The following is a 19,268-nucleotide window of genomic DNA, read 5'->3' as shown; positions in this document are numbered from 1 at the left end:
TAATCACCTGCTTACCTGCTTATTAATAAGTAGGGTAGCTGCATTTTATCATAAATTGTGATTACACTCTACTGTATAGGTTTTTATGCCTTATTTAGCTGGTATAGTGAGATATTTGCAATTATAATGTACTTAACCTTAATTATGAAGGCAATTTTACCTAGACTTCTGTTAATTGTGAAAAAAAGGTATTTTGTATATACTTTTGATGAGGGCAAGTAGAATTTGCAAGAAAAAAAACCCCATTATTATATAATATAAAATTTATGCAAAAATTTTAAATAAAATTAAAAATAGAATTACCTTATGATCCAGCAAGTGCACTACTAGGTATTCACCCAAAGAATACAAAAAAACTAATTTGAAGGGAGGCATGCACCCCTGTATTTATAGCAGCATTTTTTACTATAGCCAAATTATGGAAGGAACCCAAATGTCCATCAACTGATAAATGGATAAAGAAGATGTGGTGTGTGTGTGTGTGTGTGTGTGTGTGTGTGTGTATATATATATATATATATATATATATATATACACACATATATATATAATGGAATATTAGCCATACAAAAGAATGAAATCTTGCCATTTGTAATGACATGGATGGAGCTAGAGAGTATAATGCTAAGCGAAATAAGTCAGAGAAAGCCAAATACCATATGATTTCACTCATATGTGGAATTTAAGAAACAAAACAAATGAACATGGTGGAGGGTGCGGGGAGAGAAGAAAACCAAGAAACATGTATTTTCATTTCTTTTCTGGAAAGTACCTAGGAGTGAAATTGCTGGGTCATAATGTAGATGATATTTAACTTTATGAGAAACTGCCACATTTTCCGAAGAGTTTTACCGTTTTACATTTTCTAACAATGTGTGATTGTTTCAGTTTCTCCGCTTCCTGGCCAAGAATTGTTTCAGTCACTCTACTTCCCTGTCATTGTTTCTAATGTTAGCCATTCTAGTGGGTAGGAAATGGTATCTCGTGGGTTTAATTTTAATTTCCTTTTCAGAAAACATCATCCATCATATTAAATTAATGCTATGCATTTGAATCTTACTTATTTTGTACAATTACATTTAATTTTAAAATCTGCTTTGGTTTTATACCTGTATAAGCAACCATAAGAATGGGCATAAGGAAATACTGCCCCGGTGTTCCATGTCTTGCCTCGTCTGAGTCATTGACAGAACAGAGACATGTTGAGCCATACCAGCTTCTTTTCATTGATCATTTCTCTCTTCTCACCCCTAGGACTTGACAGAAGCCAGGGAAAAGTTCCCTGGGTTTTGTCTGAACTTAGTGCCTGCGATTGTTGGAGCATGGGTGGCTGTGGGCAAGAGTGTGAGTGTACACGGGTGTTAAGGAACTGCATGCTGCTTGTGTTCTGATTTTTGGCAATTGACTCTACACTTGGGTCGGTCTGTACAGCTACTTACGTCATTGTAATGATTTCACTTCTAACTGTGACATTTTTATCAAATGTATGAATAAATGCATAAAGAATGGTACAAAAACAAGAAGAAGGCATGTATATCTAGGTGTTGTTTTTTTTTTTAGATTTTATTTATTTATTTGTCAGAGAGAGAGACAGAGCGAGTACAAGCAGGGGGAGCAGCAGGCAGAGGGAGAAGCAGGCTCCCCGCTGAGCAAGGAGCCCGATGTGGGACTTGATCCCAGGACCCTGATATCATGCAAGACCTGAGTTGAAGGCAGCCACTTAACCAACTGAGCCACCCCGGCATCCTTATATCTAGTTTTCTATTTGTATGTATTAAGTATCATCATCATAAAAATAATATAGGTCAACATTTGAGGGTCATAATTTTTCCTTTACAAGATGTAAGTGCATTTCTTAAGTTTGAACCGCTAACCTAGCCCACACATCTCTACTATGCTAGTCTCTGTCCAATTTTCAATAAGTTAATTCAGCTACAGCTTTTTTCATCTACATATACAACTTGTTTCTAGTCACCTTATCTGGATTCAGGTGTTTCTCAAGCCTCCATTAAAATTTCAAAAAGTGTACTAAGCTAGGTTTTTTTCATAGATACCTTTCATTGTGTTAATGTTTACTGGTGTAATTCTTAGACAGTAACTTTATTCTTCATATTATGAGTGTCACAACTGAGTGTGTGACAAACTCAAAATAGTTCTAAACATCTCTTTACTAGGTTCTGAACATTTTGATAATATTAACTTTGGGATATATATACGGCTTTTTAAAATTTGGGCTTGAGGCTAGATGAATAATGGGCTGAATTTTTTAGAATTTATTTTTATTTATTTTTTATAATAATTTTCATTATATTATGTTATTCACCATACAGTACATCCCTAGTTTTTGATGTAAAGTTCCATGATTCATTACTTGCGAAACTTTATTTTTAAATTATAGGTATATATGACAATATCACCAAGAGTTTGGAAAACATGAGAAAATAAAAAGAATCACCCTTACTTTGGTATCCTAACACATCCATGATCATTTTGTAAATTCATTTTCAATATTTTAATATTATATGATTTTGCATAGTTAGACTGTAGGACACATTGTTTCTTCATAGACTTGACAATGATAATTTTTAGTGATACATAATTTTTATATTGAGTACAATTGTCATAATAATAACAATCATAATAATAGCTGTAGCTAACATGCATGAGCTCTTACTATGTGCCTATAAATACCATAGATTGCTTAATTTCTCACAACAACTTTATTTTACTTAACCACTCTATCTCAAATTGCTTCCAGTTTTTCACTGTCTTTATGCATATGACCTTTCTTTAAGTTGAATCATCTCCAAAGTGAGATATTTCCAGAAGTGAGTGAGTCATAAGACATGAACATTCTTGTTGCCCTTGATACAAATTGCTAATTTTTATCCCCGAAGGCTTATATAAAATATAAATGTCATTAAAAACACAAGAAAGTGCCCATTTTAGTGCGCCTTTGACAACATGAGGCATTATAATTTAGAAGGTTATTTTTTTGACTATTTTTAATAGATAAAGACCTCATCACTACTTGTCAAAAATCAGTATCTTTCCTTATGTTCATTTATTAGCTCTATTTCTTTTCTAAATCATCTGTCCATTTCCCCCCATTTATTTATAGTTAATGTACCTTTTGCCAATTTGGTGGTCTATTTGTTTACTTAATTTTTTAAATCATAAAAATAGTAAATGGTTACTTTTGAAAGAAGACGTAAAAATCTTTCTTCACACCTTAGCTCCATACTCTTATTTAAAGAAAGAATTACTGTTAACAATTTGGGGCATATTCTTCCAGATACAGACACACAAAGTAGATCTCACTTCATACTTTCACACTTTAATATATATCATGGACACCTATGCTAACACCTAAGGATTTACCTTAATCTTTTTCATGGTTACATAGTGTTTTATTTTATGGATGTATCATCATTTACTAACCAACCCCTGTTGGCATGTAGGCTCCTTCTCAAATCTGCTATGAGCTCCTTACTTAATTAAAAAGTAAACCTGTATCATATTTCCTGGTAACATTTTCCTCCCTGGGTTTTCCCCATAAGCCTTTGAATTTTGGTAACTTTTCACATACTATTTAAAACTTTTAAGTGCTAATATCTGTTTACTTCCTCTTTTTTTTTTCAAGATGTCTTTTATTATTTTCAGCTCTATCCTGGGCTTCACAGTGAGGCAACATGTCATTGATGGGCAGTAACTCAAGAATGATCAAATAGTAGTGTGCGTATCAAGTGCTTTAGGAAACTTGATGGAGAGAATCAAGTTATGGGAAAGTGAGAGAAAGCTCCACAGACAAGATGATATTTAAGCTGGATTTTAAAAGGTAGGGAAGAGGTATAGAGTCAGAGAGGAAATGGAATGGGGGTGGAGGGAGCCAATTAGGTAGGGAAAACAACCCTGGAAAGACCTAGACAATTAAGATGGTACACTTTGTTCAGGGCATGGTGAGTTAAGTGTGGCTGGAATGTTTTGGAAAGAGAGTAATGATAATCACAATAACGTTTAGCATAATATTTCATTAATGCTCACAAAAACCATAGGTAGCTGCCATAATTATCCCCATTTTACAGATGAGGTAATTAAGACTTAGGGACAATGAGGGGCGCCTGGGTGGCTCAGTCATTAAGCGTCTGCCTTTGGCTCAAGGTGTGATCCCAGGGTCCTGGGATCGAGCCCTGAATCAGGCTCCCTGGTCTGCTGGGAGCCTGCTTCTCCCTCTCCCACTCCGCCTGCTTGTGTTCCCTCTCTTGCTGGCTGTCTCTCTCTCTGTCAAATAAATAAATAAATAAATAAATAAATAAATAAATAAATAAATAAAAATAAATAAAATCTTTAAAAAAAAGACTTAGGGATAATGAGTGATTTGCTCAAGCTCATATAGATTCTAAAGCAGTCAAATTTAGGATATGGTCCAACTTTCAAGTGTGCTTTGTTCACTAGGACCAGGCAATGCCCCTCCTCAGTGAAGAGAGTAGACAGGCCAGGTGGGGGAGACACTTGTACGTCAGGTTAAGATAGGACTTTTTCTTAGAGGCCATAGGGATCCACTAAAGATTTTGGAGTAACAACCAAATCTGGTTTTTAGAAAATAACTTTGGTGGCAGTATGATGATGGATCAGATAGGAAGAGAAAGATGAAGGAAGGAGAGAGGGAGAGAAAGAGGAAGGCAGGAAATTAGCCAAGCACTATTAACTAAGATTTTAATTATTGCCACACACTGAATTCAGCAATTTCCGTTGCAAGAGCCCAGATGATAACTGTGGAATTGAAGAGAAGGCACCCACAGATTCTTAGAAGGTAGAATCAGAGAGGTTTGTGATGACTGGTTTGATGTGGATGGTGAAAGAGTAAGAAGTTTTGATGAGAAAAAACAAATCTGTTTTGGGGTGCATATACTGAGTCTATCTGGTGAGCTGTTATCTTGGAGGTCATGGCATCTATCTGGATAAGACTAGAAGACATCTGGAAATGAATGTCGTGCTAAAAAGATGGATTTGGAAGCAGATAGGGAGCAAGCCGTTGAAGCTTTGTCAGGAGATAGTGGAGCAAAATAAAAAAAATAAAGGGAACACAGTCCAGAAAGCTGAGTATCGCCTTCACAGGTCGGCACTGGAGGAACTGCTAGAAGTGGAGAAATGGGGGCTGCAGAGAGTGCCCATTCCTTCACCCAGCAAGCAGGAACCCGGGGGCCAGGGAGGCTGAGGTGGTCTGGAATAAGCTGACTGGGCTTGCCTATGAACTGCTGTGCATGGCACTGAGGGTGCAAAATGATGAAAGAGCCTATGTCACATGGAAGGAAAACATTAAATTCCAGGAGAATAAGGTCAGCAATCAAGGAAATCATCATCAAGGAAGGATAATTCAGAAAATTAGATTACAAGCTTTTAAAAAATTATAGTGGTAAAAGACACATGACACTAAATTTACCATCTTAACCATTTTTAGGCGTACAGTTCAGTAGTGTTAAATATATACAGATCACTAGAACTTTCTCATCCTGCAAAAGTGAAACTCTAGACCCATTAAACACTAATTCCTTCTCCCTACTCCCCCCCCACACTGCTGTTATATTTCTATATAAACTTAATGTTTCTATGATTTTTACTATTTTAGATACTTTATATGAGTGGAGTCATAAAATATTTGTGCTTTTGTGACTGGTTTAGTTCACTTAGCATTTTGTTTTCAAGATTCATCCAGTTGTAGCATGTGAGGGAATTTCCTTGTTTTTGTTTTTTTTTTTAAAGATTTTATTTATTTATTTGACGAAGAGAGACAGCGAGAGAGGGAACACAAGCAGGGGCAGTGGGAGCGGGAGAAGCAGGCTTCCTGCTGAGCAAGGAGCCTGATGCGGGGCTCAATCCCAGGACCCTGGGATCATGACCTGAGCTGAAGGCAAGACGCTTAAGGACTGAGCCACAGGCGCCCCAGAAATTGCCTTGTTTTTTAAGCTGCATAATATTCCACTGTACATATATACCTCATTTTTTTTTAGATTTTTTAATTTATTTATTCGACAGAGATATAGACAGCCAGTGAGAGAGGGAACACAAGCAGGGGGAGTGGGAGAGGAAGAAGCAGGCTCATAGCAGAGGAGCCTGATGTGGGGCTCGATCCCATAATGCCGGGATCACGCCCTGAGCCGAAGGCAGACGCTTAACCGCCGTGCCACCCAGGCGCCCCTATATACCTCATTTTTTAAAAATATTTTATTTATTTATCTGAGAGAGGGAGAGAGAAAAGCAGACTCCCTGCTGAGCAGAGAGCTTGATGTGGGGCTCCATCCCAGGACCCTGGGATCATGACCTGAGCCAAAGGTAGACGCTTAACCAACTGAGTCACCCAGGCGTCCCTATACCTCATTTTTTTAAACCTGTACTTCTGTTGATGGACATTTGGGATATATACCCAGAAGTGGAATGCTAGGCCATATGGATTATTCTTCTTCAAACTTTTTGGAGAAACCTCCATACTGTTTTCCATGATGGCTGCACCATTTTTCATTCTCACTAGCGCACAAGGGTTCCAACTTCCCTGCATTGTCACCAACACTTACCGCTTCCTATTATTTTCACAGTGGCCATCCTAATATGTGTGAAGTGATATCTCATGATAGTTTTGATCTGCATTTCTTTTATGATGAGTGATGTTGAGCATCTTTTCACATGTTTGTTGGCCATTTGTATTTCTTCTTTGGAGAAATGTCTATTCAAGTCCTTTGGCCCCTTTAAAAATCAAATTATTTTGTTTTTATTGTTGAGTTTTAGGAGGTCCTTGTGTATTCTGGATATTAATCCCTTGTCAGATGCATGATTTGCAAATATCTTCTCCCATTGTGTAGGTTGCCTTTTCACTCTGTTCATTGTTCCTTTTGATGCACAGAAGTTTTTAAGTTTGATGTAGTCTGTTTTTGCTTTTGTCTGTTTTTGCTTTTGTTGCCTGAGATTCTTCCATCCAGTTACTCCATTCTGTGGTCTTGTTCAAGAGGGAAGGATCTGCACCCTAGGCAGCAGGAGGGAGGGAAGAGAAAAAGGATGAGGGAGGGGTATGAGCCATCTTTTGAGGAAGGTTCCCTGGTGTGTCCAAATCTTATTTGGCCGCCTCTAGCTGCAGGAGAGACTTAAAAACATACTCTTTATCATGGACAGCTGTGTAAAATCAGAGTGTGTTTGATTACCACAGAACAGTGGTTTTCAATTATGGCTGCACGTTAGAAACACGTAGGAGGGGCGCCTGGGTGGCACAGCGGTTAAGCGTCTGCCTTCGGCTCAGGGCGTGATCCCGGCGTTGTGGGATCGAGCCCCACATCAGGCTCCTCTGCTATGAGCCTGCTTCTTCCTCTCCCACTCCCCTGCTTGTGGTTCCCTCTCTCGCTGGCTGTCTCTATCTCTGTCGAATAAATAAATAAAATCTTTAAAAAAAAAAAAAAGAAAAAAGAAACACGTAGGAGCTTTAAAAACCCCAATGCCCACACAAGTCAGTTGCATTTCTATACACGAACAATGAAGCAACAGAGGAAGAAATCAAGGAATTTATCCCATTTACAATCGCACCAGAAACCATAAGATACCTAGGTATAAACCTAACAGAAGAGGTAAAGGATCTGTACTCTGAAAAATATAGAACACTTATGAAAGAATTTGAGGAAGACACAAAGAAATGGAAAAACATTCCATGCACTTGGGTTGGAAGAACAAATATTGCGAAGATGTCTATGCTACCCAAAGCAATCTACACATTCAATGCAATCCCTATCAAAATACCATCAACTTCTTTCACAGAAATGGAACAGAGAACCCTAAAATTTGTATGGAACCAGAAAAGACCCCAAATAGCCAAAGGAATGTGGAAAAAGAAAACCAAAGCTGGTGACATCACAATTCTGGATTTCAATCTGTATTACAAATCTATAGTCATTAAGACAGTATGATACTGGCACAAAAACAGACACATAGATCAGTAGAACAGAATGGAGAACCCAGAAATGGACCCTCAACTCTATGATCAACTCATCTTCAACAAAGCAGGAAAGAATATCCAATGGAAAAAAGACTGTCTCTTCAACAAATGGTTTTGGGGAAATTGGACAGCCATGTGTAGAAGAATGAAACTGGACCATTTTCCTATACCAACACAAAAATAAACTCAAAAGGGATGAAAGACCTAAATGTGAGACAGGAATCCGTCAACATCCTAGAGGAGAACACAGGCAGCAACCTCTTCACCCTTGATTGCAGCAACTTTTTGCCAGATACATCTCCAAAGGCAAAGGAAACAAAAGTAAAAATGAACTATGGGGACTTCATCAAGATAAAAAGCCTTTGTGCAGCAAAGGAAACAGTAGACAAAACTAAAAGACAACCTACAAAATAGAAGATATTTGCAAATGTCTTATCAGATAAAGGGCTAGCATCCAAAACCTATAAAGAACTTATCAAACTCAAAACCCGAAAACCAAAAAATCCAGTGAAGAAATGGGCAGAAGACATGAGCAGACATTACTCCAAAGACAACATACAAATGGCCATCAGACACATGAAAAAATGCCCAACAGCACTTGGCATCAGGGAAATACAAATCAAAACCACATAAGATACCACCTCACACCAGTCAGAATGGCTAAAATGAACAACTCAGGAAACAACAGATGTTGGCGAGGATGTGGAGAAAGGGGAACCCTCTTACACTGTTGGTGAGAATGCAAACTGGTGCAGCCAATCTGGAAAACAGTACGGAGGTTCCTCAAAAAGTTGAAAATAGAGCCACTTTATGACCCAGCAATTGCACTACTGGGTATTTACCCCAAAGATACAGATGTAGTGATCCGAAGGGGCATCTGAATGCTGGTGTTTAGAGCAGCAATGTCCACAATAGCCAAAGTATGGAAGGAGCCCAGATGTCCATTGATGGATGAATGGATAAAGATGTGGTATATGTATACAATGGAATAGTACTCAGCCATCAAAAATAATGAAATCTTGCTATTTGTAACAACATGGAGAGAACTAGAGGGTATTATGCTAAGTGAAATAAGTCAGTCAGAGAAAGATAAATATAATATGATTTCACTTATGTGGAATTTAAGAAACAGATGAACATAGGGGAAGCAATGAAAAAATAAAGATGAAATCAGAGATAAATCATAAAAGACTCTTAACTATAGGAAACAAACTGAGGGTTCCTGAAGGGGAGAGGGTGGTGGGATGGGGTAACTGGGTGATGGACATTAAAGAGGGCACTTGCTGCAATGAGTACTGGCTGTTATATGCAACTGATAAATCACTAAACCCTACCTCTAAAATTAATAATACAGTATATGTTAATTAATTCATTTTAAATAACAAAAATTCCAATGCCCAGGCTTCACCCAGACCAAATAAATCAGAATTGCTGGGATAGGTTATGGGTATCAGTATTTTATGAAAACCCCTAGGAATTTCCAATGTGCAGGCAAAGGTCGAGAACCCCTGCTTTAGAAGGTTTATCAGGGAGAAGCCAACAATGTTTGCTCACCTATTGATTATAGCCCTCAGTCCAGTGAAGTTGACTTGAGCCCCCCCAAAATTTAATAAATCTAAATCTGGGGTTGGGAAGGATGGGGCTAGAGAATCTGAATTTGTAAATAATTTTCTCAAGTGAGTTTTGTACACAGAGAGAGAAGTTGGAGAACTGCTAGATTCTCATGTTTACAGATTGGTTCAGAAAGGTGGTTCCTTCAATTTCCTCTCCCATTTGACATATTTGGAAAGATAAAGATAGTTTTTGTTCTTGATTTGTCTAAATGAGTGTCCTTTCCTTTCCATCAACAAATGTTCTTTGAACACTTACTATATGCCAAAGGCTATTCTAGTTGCTAGAGACATATCAGTCAAAAAAGAGACAAAGATTCATGTCCTCATGGAACTTACATTATGGCACAGGGATGATCAACAATAAATCTAGTAGATATGTGAAGTGTGTTAAAGTTGATAAGTATTTTGGAAAAAAAGAAAAACTTGAGTAGGGTAAGAGAATCATCAATGCAAGACAAAGTCATGGCTTCTCAATGATGTCCCCCATGTCCTAATGCCCAGGACCTGTGAGTATTTTACCTTAAATAGTGAAAGGCACTTTGCAGATATGATTAAGGAGTTAATATGGGGAGATTATCCTGGATAATCTGGCTCAACCTAATGCAATCACAAGGGTCCTTTTAAGGGGAAGAGGGAGGTAGGGGAGTCAGAGTTGGAGAAGGAGATGTGCATGGCAATGGAAGCAGGGGTGAGAGAGAGAGATCTGAAGATGCCACAGTGCTGACTTTGAACACGGAGGGGCCATGAGCCAAGGAATGCAGGTGGCTTCTCAAAACTGGAAAAGGCAAGGAGGCAGATTCTCTCTGGAGCCTCCAGAAAGAATGCAACCCTGCTGACATCTTGAGTTTAGTCCTATAAGACTTAATTTGGATTTTTGACCTCCAGAAGATAATAAATTTGTAAGGTAAAAAATTTGTGTTGTTTTAAGGCACTTTATTTATGGTAATTTGTTACAGCAGCAATTAGAAATTAATAGTGGGAATGGACACAGAGAACAATATAAAATAGAGTGGGTTGGCCCTAATGAAGTGGACATTAAGCAATGGCTTGCAGGAGGTGAAGGAGCCGGCCAAGGGGGTACCTGGGGGAAAAGCATTTCAGGTAGAAGGAACAGAGTAAAGTCCCTAGGATCTCTCTGGTGCGTCTGAAGCTCAGGGAGGTAGTCAGCAGAAGAGGGAGAGTGAAGGAGAAGTAGGGAGGAGGCCAGGAGGTTGATAAGCATGGGTCAGTGCAGATCATGTGAGCCGTTGGAGGTCGTTGCCAGGACTTTGGCTTTGACTTTGAGATAGTAATTACAAGAGGGTTCCGAGCAGAGCAGAGAAGTGACACAATCTGGGTTCTGATTTAAAAGCATCCTCTGGCTGCTGAGTTGAAAAGCAACTGCAGGGCACCTGGGTGGCTCATTCGGTGAAGTGGCTGCCTTTGCTTGGGTCATGATCCCGGGGTCCTGGGAACGAGCCCCCAGTTGGGCCTCCTAGCTCAACGAGGAGTCTGCTTCTCCCTCTGCCCCTCCCCCCGCTCATGGGCGCTCTCTCTCAAATAAAACCTTTAAAAGAAAAGAAAAGGTACTGCAGGAAGATTTGAGTAGAAGCAGGGAGACCATAGCAGCGTCAGGGTGGGACACGATAGTGAGTCTGCCCAGGGTCAGAGGAGTGGTCCGATCCTGGATACTTTTTGAAGATCAACAGGATTTCCTTCCTGATGGACTAGATGTGGGGTATGAGGAAAGGTGGGGTCAAGGTTGAGTTTTAGTCTTGTGAAATTCTTAAGTGATTTTTGAAAATAATACTGTCTTTCCCAAGCCGACCAACTACAGGAAGCTAGATTAAAGAAATCTCGGGTCAGATCAGCCCCTCTCTGGCGATGTGCCCTTGCAACACTACAGCCATGCAGCTGGGTTTGTGATGCTAAGGCTTAGGAGACCTCCACATTGTCGATTAAATTGAATCAAATTTATTTTATCATCCTTGATAATCTTATACATATGTGCTTTGGGGGATTCTTCGAACAGCTTATAACATCTCATTGATATTTCCCTCTCAGTTTTGATTAATGAGAAAATGAAATTAAGTTGTTTGCATACTTTATCCAAGATTGGTGTCGTATTGGCTAAATCAAATCAATACTTGAGCAAATGTGAAATTACAGCTTCTTTGGCATGGAGCATTCTAGGTATCATTATTGAAGATGTCATTTTAGAAAATGGTCTTTAAAAAACAGCTGCTATTGGGGTGCCTGGGTGGCTCAGTCAGTTATTCTTGACTCAGGTCATGATCTCAGAGTCCTGGGATCGAGCCCTGCTCAGGCTCCCTGCTTGATGGGGCATCTGCTTCACCCTCTGTCCTTCCCCCCAATTCATCCACTCTCTCTCTGTCTCTCAAATAAATAAATATTTATTTAAAAAATACTAGCTGCTATCATTTCACATCACTTGCTATTTAGGGGCTTTGATTTTTTTCTCATTGGAAGGCATATAAAGAAAGTAGACTGCTGGCATTTGTAATGGATTTAGCATTCATAATTTCCATGACTGCCTTCCAGAGTTGTAGTTTTACTAGCAAAGTTTCAGAAGCCACTTAGCTAATGACTTAGCCAACCAGCCACCCAGCATTATATCTCAGTGCTCTTCTGTTTTTCTCTACTCCTCCTCAAACTCAGTCACAAGTGATAAAAACTTGCATTACTTTTTTTTTTAAAGATTTTATTTATTTATTTTATTTTAGAGTGTGCAAGCAGGGGGAGGGGCCGAGGTAAAGAGAGAATATCAAGCAGAGTCCGTGCCAAGTGTGGAGCCCAACTTGGGGCTCAATCTCACGACCCTGAGATCACGACCTGAGCCAAAACCAAGAGTCAGATGCTTAATCGATTGAGCCAGCCACGTGCCCCAAATTTGCTTTGTTTTTTAGTAACGGCTTTAGTGAGCTGTAATTTACATACCATACAATTCACTTATTTAAAGTGTACAATTCAGGGGCTCCTGGGTGGCTCAGTCATTAAGCATCTGCCTTTGGCTCAGGGCATGATCCCAGAGTCCTGGGATCGAGCCCCATATGAGGCTCCTCCGCTGGGAGCCTGCTTCTTCCTCTCCCACTCCTACCCTGTTTGTGTTCCCTCTCTTGCTGGCTGTCTCTCTCTCTCTCTCAAATAAATAAATAAAATCTTTTAAAATAAATAAATAAAGTGTACAATTCAGTGGTTTTTAGAATATTCAGACTTGTACATCCATTGCTACAGTCTGGGACCTTTTTTTATCCTATAAAGAAACCCGCTACCCTTCCTTGCCTCCCATTCCTCTGTGCTGTGTCTTAGGCAACCACTACCTTACTTTCATTCTCTATAGATTTGCCTAATCTGGACATTTCAAACAAATGGAATTGTATGATAGGGTTTTTTTGTGATTGGCTTCCTTCCACACTGAGCAGGGAGCCCAATAGGGGCTCGAGGCCAGGACCCTGGGATCATGACCTGAGCTGAAGGCAGAGGCATCACTGACTGAGCCACCTAGGTGCCCCTGTTCATTCATTGTTGATGGACATTTGGTTTATTTCCATTTTGGGGCTACTATGAAAAATGTTGCTATGAACATTCATGCACAAAATTTTGTGTGGATGTATGTTTTCATTTTTCTTGGGTATAAACCCAGGAGTGCAACTGTTGCATCATATGGTGACTGTATATTTAACCTTTGGAAAAACTGCCAGATTGCTTTCCAAAGCCATTGCACCCCCACCAGCAATGTGTCAGTGTTCCAATTCCTCCACATCTTCACCAAATTATTATTTGTCTTTTTTATTATAGTAATCCTAGCAGTGTGAAATGATAAAATGTATTTTTTTTCTAATTAATCACAATGGGGAGGGGGTGCCGGGGTGGCTCAGTTGGTTCAGCATCCGAATCTTGATTTCAGCTCAGGTCACGATCTCAGGGTCGTGAGATCAAGCCCTGCTTGGGGCTCTCTCTCTCCTTCTCCTTCTGCCCCACTCCTCCCCACTCATGCTCACTATCTCTCGCTCTCTCTCTCAAAAAAAAGACAAAACAAAAAAACAAACTCTCAGTTAATCACAACGGGAATTTAATTATTAATGCAGCCATGAATCTAAGGTCACCAATAAAATCTAAGCAGTTATGTATCAAAACCAGGGTTATAAATCAGTAGACATGCATTAATAATCTATACAACTTAAAGTTACACCAGAAAAGGAATTGAATACAAAATTTCCCTTGATTTTTGGTGGTGATCAAATTTCATGGCACGGGTTACCAATAAAATTGTAAAAAACAGATTTTAAATAGTTTCAATAAAATGCTAAAAAATTTAATGAGCCTTTTAGGTTTCATATCGGGCTGAAGATTTAAAACATCAGGCTGTCCCCAATCAGTAAAAAACAACAGATAAATATTTACAATGACTAGACGGGTTATTTAATTGCAATGGTACCGGAGGACTATTTACCCCTGGCAACAAACAAACAAACAAACAGACCTCTTTGGGTTTAATTTCTCAATGCAAACAAGTCTTCGTAAATACTGTGATAATATAGACTTGGAATCAAGACAATGAAGAAAAATAACACGCAAGTCAATTTTATTTTTGATCTGTCTTCATAAAGCTTTCTGGCGCCAAATGCCCAACACCGTCCCTCAATATAAAACTAAATTAAGAAGAGTAAAATGACTCGCTGACTTTCTTCCACGGAATTATCTCTCACTAAGGCAAGGCTCTAGCTCCATTAACTTGCTTCTCTCGGGTGTGACTAGCAGAGCACCAAATTTATAAACTGATAGAACCACTCAAAATGCTGAACACACTTTGCAAACAGAAGCAAACGTCCCCCCCCCAAAAAATTGTTAGTTCCATGTGCCATGTTATTCTTGAAACTTACATGGTTACCAATAAGAAAAAAATTAGGGAAGCTTTGAACTTTTTGTCAAGACTGAAGTGCAAAATATTTCCATATTTTAATAGGAAAAAACATCAAACGTATAAAGGAACTGAAGTGACAGGAAAGCTAAAAAAAAAAAAAAAAAGGAAAAAAAGCCTCTTTAAAGATATACTTGAAGAGGGGCTCCTGGGCGGCTGCATCAGTTAAGCGTCTGCCTTTGGCTCAGGTCATGATCCCAGGGTCCTGGGATCGAGCCCCACATTGGGCTCCCTGCTCAGCGAGAGTCTGCTTCTCCCTCTCATTCTGTGTGCACACTCTATCTCTCTCAAACAAATAAATAAAATCTTTAAAAATATATATATATACTTGAAGACTACAGAAGACCAATTTAATTTTTTTTCTTCAGTGAAATCTGTAAGTGAACCAGGTTTTCATAGAACTTGACATTTTATTTTCTTTTTCCCAGGATCAGAAATACCAAATTCAAGGGGAAAAATGGGGGAAAAAATTAACATGGTGTGACAAATGGACATTGTTCATAAAGACCCTTTTTTAAAAAATGAGATATTATGGAAGAAAGTACCATGAAAATAATCATAATAATATGAGAATTGTTTTTTAGGCACAGTAAATTTGAGCCTTGGTCTTCATGAAGATACTGCAGCTTATATAGGAAACTATAAATATATAAGACTCCAGGAAGAAAAGTCAAAATACATCTTATTTAACATTCTGTAGGCCTTGAAAACTTTTGAGGGGAGGAAAAAGGATAGGCAACTGAATGTTCACTTAAGAATATAGAACTATGGGGCACCTGGCTGTCTCAGTTGGTAGAGCATGTGAGCCTTGATCTCAGGGTTGTGAGTTCAAGCCCCTCATGTTGGATGTAGAGATTACTTAAAAATAAAATCTTAAAAAAAAATATAGAACTATGAAAAATTGCTGGGTCAAAGGGTGCTCCAGGTGGAATCATAGTTTGTGAAATCATACAACTTAGATATATTTTTAAAAGGAAAGAAAAAGTACTAAATAATTACAGTTCCTTCCAAAATGGAAATCTTAAATAAAGGGGAAAAGATTCTAATAGTACAAATGAGCCTGGCTCAGAAAGCAAACCGAACAACGTATCCAAGATTCTGTCCATAAAAGTAAAGACATTACATCTTTAATATGAAAGAAATAGGCTATAAAAAAAGTTCATTCCTAGACATGGTTTTAGTAAAAGCTCATTTGTGCTCTTTTGTGGTGCATAATAAAGTTCCATGGGTTTGTTCACTTTCCAATATTACTCAGTGGTCGATTGCAAAGAAAAAGAACCATTTAATACAGTGAATGCCCACTGGCTGTTGCTGTGTAAATGGTATACTATGGCTTCTCACTGGCTGTATTAAGGTTCATCTGGTTTGGTTTTCCTTCGCTTCCAAGTTCTTCTAAAGCTGACCTCACAGCCAGATACTTGGATCCGTGATCAACAGTGGCATTATCTTGTCTGAGTACTATCATCTTTTTCTATTAGTATGAAATGAGGCCTGAATACTTATTCAATTTCACTTGCACCGTCGAGTACTGGATCAGTGGCCACTCTTGCACTGCTGTTATCAGGCTCACGCTGGGGATCATCAGATGCTTTGGTCTGTTTGCTACTAGGTCCTCCTTCCTGATTACTGTGTCTCAAAGCACTGCTACAGTGAGCACTGTCACTGCTGTCCTGTCTTCTGCTCGACTGCCATGTTCATTCAGTCTGTTGTTTCTTGCCTCACTGTCATCTGTCCATGGCCTATATCTTCAGTCCTTCCCCAGTGCTGTCGCTGACTGCTTGCCGATCATGGCGAGTTCTCTCTCTTGATGAACTTCATATTCACCACAACTTGGATAAATTTTGCTAATGAGTGCATCAAAGTTCGGGTCTGGCCTTAGTGATCTTTCAGAAACTAGCATTTTCCAACAGGTAGGATATTCTTTGTTTGTTTTAAAGATTTATTTATTTATTTTAGAGAGAAAGAGAGAGAGAGAGCACAAGTGGGAGGGGCAAAGGGAGAAGGAGAGAGAATCCCAAAAAGACTCCACGCTGAGCAAGAGCCTGACGTGGGGCTCGATCTCACAACCCCAAGATGAAGACCTGAGCTGAAACCAAGAGCCGGACACTCAACCAACTGCACCACCCAGGCACCCCAAGACATTCTTTATTGCCACTTCCGAGGGCTGTAATAGTGCATTCTGCACAAAAACAACGTAAACGCTCCTTTGCAGTCATGGTGTTCTTCAACGTATCCACACAAACTGGGCACATGAATTCACTGTGTAGACTTGGAGGTGAAACCACAAATTCTAAGCCATCCGTTTTTGCCTCCTGAGGTGTTCACCGTAATTCATAAAAGCTGAGTTCCCATGTTCTGCTTACTGGTTGAGTCCCGTTTGTCTGCACAGCCTGAGACATCGCGGCTTCTGCCTCAGCCCCGGACTTGCTGGCCATGGCCAGATCCGGATTCAGGGATGAGCCGCACAGTATCAAAATGTTATTTCTTAATGAAAAATGGCCTGAAATGAAAGTCAGCGCTAGATCTGGTGATTGAAATTTAGGAAAAGCTAAGAGGCTTTTACTGATTTTTTAGCCAGAAGACTATTTTATAACTTTCAAATCCTGTATGTATAGGAATCATTACGAGTCTGAAGGATAACTTAAAATTTTCAGCTAAACTAGACTGAATTAATATTCACGAATTTGGGGATTTGTGAAGATCTCAGGACTGGACCTGTGAATGCCAAGAATCTACTCTGGGTTTCGGGGCACCTGGGTGGCTCAGTCGTTAAGTTTCTGCCTTCGGCTCAGGGCGTGATCGCAGAGTCATGGGATCGAGCCCTGCATAGGGCTCCCTGCTCCGCTGGGAGCCTGCTTCTTCCTCTCGCACTCCCCCTGCTTGTGTTCCCTCTCTCGCTGGCTGTGTCTCTCTCTGTCAAATAAATAAATTAAAAAAAAAAAAGAATCTACTCTAGGTTCGAATCCCAAATTTGCCTTGTCACAGGGACAGTATTTTAAAAATCCTGCCGTTAACGATCACCTTGCTTTGGCGAGCCGGGTAATCAGTGAGCTACTCCTTTGTGCTTTAGTCTCACTGCCGTAGGAGACTCAAGCAAAGGTGAGATATTTTTATACTTTTTGCTTCTCCATCCAAGAAGCCCCTGTGTTCTGAGTTTGTGCTCCCCATCCTTAGAGGGTTCCTGATGGCTTTTATGTTGCAAAGCTGGGGAACGAGGGAGTGCTGGTAGGATTGCCAGGTAACATATGAGATGCCCAGTTAAATTTGTAGTTCAGATAAAGAGCAGATAATTTTTTAGTATAAGACCCCCCCATTATTTCTTGTTTATCTGACATACAAATTTAGCTGCACATTCTGTATTTATATTTGCTCAATTTGACAACCCTAAGTGGAGGATAAAATTTATAGCTCCAAGAGCCTTTACCCTGCTTCCCCACCCCATAAGGCTTTTGTTTGGGAGGGTACAAATCAGTTCAAATAGACTGTAGTGAGGCTGGAGGAAGTGGAATGGCAAACTCAAAAGTTGGAGTCCTGGGGATGGCCTCTGGGGTTGGGTTCGGTGAGGGTCTGGGACCTGGTCTTTACGGCCATGTGACTCCTGAGAAAGTCCAGCCAGCCCAGGGAGCCAGCCGTGGGGGTGGGTGTTGTGGAAGCTGACCGGTGTGGTGGCTGGGGAGCCACGTGGCCCCAAAACCCTGCCAAATAATCCTACATTGTTGTATGACTCAAGACAGCGAGCAACGAGGGGCAAATGGGATTTATCTGATACATTTAAAGTGACTGGCACAGAGTAAGTTCTTCAGTGAACATTTAGAACAAATGGAGTAATATGATGTTTCTTGAATTTCCATAGCATACATCAAAATAATATTCATTGTATTTCCATTAAAGAAGTTTCTTTCGGCCCCTCCTTTCCTGATTGTCCATGGATTTTGCTCTCTTAGGGCATATCTACTTTGGCACCAGGCATAGCAGTCACAAAATCCCCATAGCATCAATTTCACTGTCCAAATTACAGAAAAGTACATACTATTTGAGCACCACAAAAATATCACAGCACCATCTAAAAATGGTTTCGGCCTGTTTTTAAAGCATTCTCCAGTACAATATTTTAGCACAGCTGAGATATTTGGAGAATCCCTTGGAGGTTTGTGATAAAGGAATGTGACCAGTATTTTTCAGTTTACTCAGCCTAATCACTAAATGATTAATAATACAAATAATTTCTATACCTCCAGGTATACGTGTGATTTCGAACATGGCAGATCCTTAAGGTAGAGTGTAAAGAATAGAGACTGAATGTTCTTTCTCTGCTGTGAGCAAATCTGCCAGACAGATTTGCTGGAGAAGGTCATTGAGCCTCTCCGAGCTACACTTTCTCCTTTGGGCTCAGAATTAAATATCACTAAGGTTCTTTCCAATGTAAAGAGAATGCTATTTGCTGTTCAAAGACCTGGATTTTAGTCCTGGCTTTGCCAGTTATTAGCTGTGTGACCTTGGGCAAATTATAAAATCTCTTTCAACCTCTGACTTCTCACTTGTAAAATGGAGATAATGACACTTCCCAGGTTGTTTCAAGGACCAAATAAACTAATATATGGGATAACACTTTCTAATAAACCATGAAGTAATAAATTAATGCAGAGGTATCAATTTTTATTTTTAAGTGTAGCTGATCATAGGGGTGCCTGAGTGGCTCAGTGGGTTAAGCATCTGACTCTTGGTTTTGTCTCAGGTCATGATCTCAGGGTTGTGAAAT

General features: G+C 39.6%; 1 pseudogene; it reads right to left on the bottom strand.

The window, feature by feature from the left end:
- Positions 1-15,636: 15,636 nt before the first annotated feature.
- Positions 15,637-16,908, bottom strand: LOC100477163 (annotated as a pseudogene).
- Between the last annotated feature and the right edge of the window lie 2,360 nt (positions 16,909-19,268).

Source organism: Ailuropoda melanoleuca, chromosome 10, assembly GCF_002007445.2.
Source record: "Ailuropoda melanoleuca isolate Jingjing chromosome 10, ASM200744v2, whole genome shotgun sequence".
NCBI classification, from domain to species: domain Eukaryota; kingdom Metazoa; phylum Chordata; class Mammalia; order Carnivora; family Ursidae; genus Ailuropoda; species Ailuropoda melanoleuca.
Note: the sequence above shows the minus strand (reverse complement) of the source record. Positions and strands in the feature narration are given on the sequence as shown.